The following is a 3,493-nucleotide window of genomic DNA, read 5'->3' as shown; positions in this document are numbered from 1 at the left end:
AACAAACTCAGCTACTCTCATAAAAAACCCCAAAACAGATCACTAAAACAGCTAAAACTAACTATATAAACAAAACAATAATAAAAATAAAGCTGATTTACTAAACAAAATATAAAAAAAAAATCCTCACCCAACCACACCTAACTAACTTCGGCCAAGTCCTTCCAAGCCACCTCCGAAGCCTCTCCATGGACAGCACCAAACAAGCCATGGCCGGAGAAGAAACAGACCCGGTCTCCACATCTACGACGTCAACGAAGAAAATACCACCATCAAAGCCACGTCCACCTGCGAACGGAATTGAAAACACTTGAAAAGAAGAACCACGCCTAAGCCACATTGGACCGAACCAACCCTAGATCCAAGTCTCTAGATATGGGACCGAGCCACATTGAACACCTAGAACCAACAAGCCCACGCCCGAACCAAAAGCCCTGACCCTGAGTCCGAAGCCCCATATCTGGAACCGCGAAACCATCGTTCGGGGCGAGGACCTAACGGAATCAAGCAGCACATCTGTTCTTCGACTCAGATCTGAGCCTGAACACGAAGCCTTCCCAGAGAAACATATTAGATTTGTGGCACGATGGTGCTCCAAAACAAGCTCCGGTCGACACGCGTGCGTGAGCTTTCAACGAATTAAGCAATGACCACACTAAAATTTTGATCAATTCAATGACTTTCTGAAAACCATTAAAGGATAATGGATGAACCAAAACGCTCAAAGATCATTGACCATGGAGAAAAAACGTTTGAGTGTCTGCACCACTAAAATACCTACAGAGAGCTTGAACTATACATCCAAAAAATGGCTATAACATCTTTGCAACCGTAGACATAGCATTAATGCATAACCATCCTAGAAGCATGTTATAGTTCAGATTAAATAAAACATCAAACATCAAGGACAAACGAACAAACAAAATTCGAAAAAAATATAAATGACGACTCATAATCAAATATGTTTTAACCAACCACAACAGAAGAACCCTCACTAAACAAAAGTGCATAATCGGGATCAACGATGACATCAAGCAGTACCGAGTTACCGTAGTAGAGGGTGTACTCTACCTCCAAGTAGCTATTAGATTCATTAACCAAGGAGCCACCAATCCCCCTCGTCAAGGGCAATGATGGACGCAAGACACTCCGGTCGTAAAGGATGAAAGGCAGTGAGAAGTTCAATCACGACATGATAGGGGCACTGCTGTGAAGCCAAAATCGACGAAGTGGGCCAACACTCTGAGTATTCCTTTGGTGGGGTATGGATACCCATCAGAGTCCACCCAAAAAAATCTTTGGTCATCATAATGAATGTTGTCACCATACAACTTGAAAAACTAAACCTCAACAACAAAATTTGCACTCGACCCGTCTCGAGGCAGATCACTTGAGAATTCACAATCGAAGATCAGGAGTTCAAAGATAATGGTGGCGATGAATGTGGCACGACCAAGGAAGCAACAACATCGATGACGCGACCGATGGAGAATCGATGGTGAGGACTAGACATTGAGCAATGGTAGCCATGGATGAAAAAGCATGGGAAGAACAAAATGGGAAACCCAAAGTTAATTTTTTTTTTTTAAACGAAGAATAAATGCAACAAGGAGAGACTCCCCAGGTTAGGACCTCACCATCGGCAGCGATTGGCGACCCAAAGGGGAGTGACGGCCGAGCAAGGATAAAAGGGTTTTTTTTTTAAATCCTAATTTATAACGAGATATGCTCTCTGTTTAAAAACGCGCTTCTTTATAGTGTTATTTTCGTTTTATTTTCAATATTATTTCTAAATATAATTTGGATATTTGAGTTTAATGTACCTATGAACATTTATAATGTATATAACATATTTTTAATTATAATATTATTTTCATAAGTAAGTCAATAACGACATTTCAGATAATTATAATATTACATACATTATGATTGGTAAAATTATGAACACTAGCGATGACTAGTATATTGATAAAATTATCATATTAATATCAATTAAAAAAAATGAGATTTTGATTTTACAGAAGTTTGAATTATAATTATCTGAAATGGCGTTAACTAGTATATTGATAATTATCATATTACTTTTATCAGTATACTAGTTAATGACATTTCATATGGTTATAACTCAAATTTTTGTAAAATCAAAATCTCATTTTTTTAAAAGAAATTGCCCTATTTGCCACCAATTTTATAATTTTTTCCTATTTTCCACCAAAAGACTAATTTTTCCCAAAATACCACCGAAATGTCAACATTGTTGACATCTATATCAACAATGTTGACATGTCATAGTGAAGCGCAAAAACAGATGTCAACATTGTTGACATAGATGGTGGTATTTTGGGGAAAATTAGTCTTTTGGTGGAAAGTGAGAAAAAATTATAAAATTGGTGACAAATTGGGCAATTTTTTTTTTTTTTAATTGATATTAATATCTTAATTATTGGTAGGATGGAATGGCACAGGCACAGGAAGGGTTCAAGCAATTCATCATACAAGAATTAATTCATCTAGTTTTCACCTTCTTTGCCAAATGTAGCCTAAGTTGTTAGAGGATCTTTAAGGGAACTCTCTATATTTTAACTATTTTTTAGCTATTTTAGAGAGTCATTTTTTTCCATCTCACTCAAACCACACTCCATACTTTAGCTAACATTCATTACTTTTATATTTTAAGCATTTTTCTTCATCAATTATCTAATAAATTTAGAATATTTTAGCTAAATTGATAAAAAGAGATTTGTAACTGACTAAACCTATTCAAACCTAAAAATTTCATTTTGTCATATGTTTCAGATTTATTTGATTTTTAGTCATTCTACTTATATGGCACATTGTTTATACCATTTTAACCCTTATTAATTAGTTAATATAATTTATTTTCGAAATTAATAAAATCTAATTTATTATTCAAAATCTATAATTATTATGATCTCAGTTATCTCTCTCTATCTATTTTCACGTTTACTCTCTCTCTCTCTCTCTCTCTCTCTCTCTCTCTCTCACTCTCTCTCTCGCTCTCTCGTCACATTTTTTAGCCATGGACAAATGTCAAAAACATTAAAAGTGCAATTAATAGTCGTTAATAACTATTAATAAGTTTTTTCTTTAACAAATAGTCGGTAATAACTGTCAATAGGTTTCTACCAGAAGTCTATCATAGTTATTACCGATTATTAATTGCGAGGCTGTTGTTTTTTTACATCCGTCATGGCTAAAAATGTAACAAAAGAGAGAGAGAGAGTATTTAGGTATAGATAAATTATTTTCATTTAATTTATTTTTGGCAAAGAATGAGAGGAAAAAAATAAGGGTAATTATGTCTTATTGCATCAAAGATTTGCTAATTACGAAATATTACTAAAACGTTGGCTATTTTACAATTCTAAATTTTAAAAAGACTAGTAAACTAGAGCGTCCATAATTAAAACTAATAATTGAAAAAAAAAACTTGATTATTTTGGCCAAATAATCAAAACTTTGACTATCTAGC

Source organism: Urtica dioica, chromosome 8 (genome assembly GCF_054948205.1).
Source record: "Urtica dioica subsp. dioica isolate 48M chromosome 8, U.dioica_male_clone48M_v1_H2, whole genome shotgun sequence".
Taxonomy (NCBI): Eukaryota; Viridiplantae; Streptophyta; class Magnoliopsida; order Rosales; family Urticaceae; genus Urtica; species Urtica dioica.
This window is presented reverse-complemented; position numbering follows the sequence as displayed.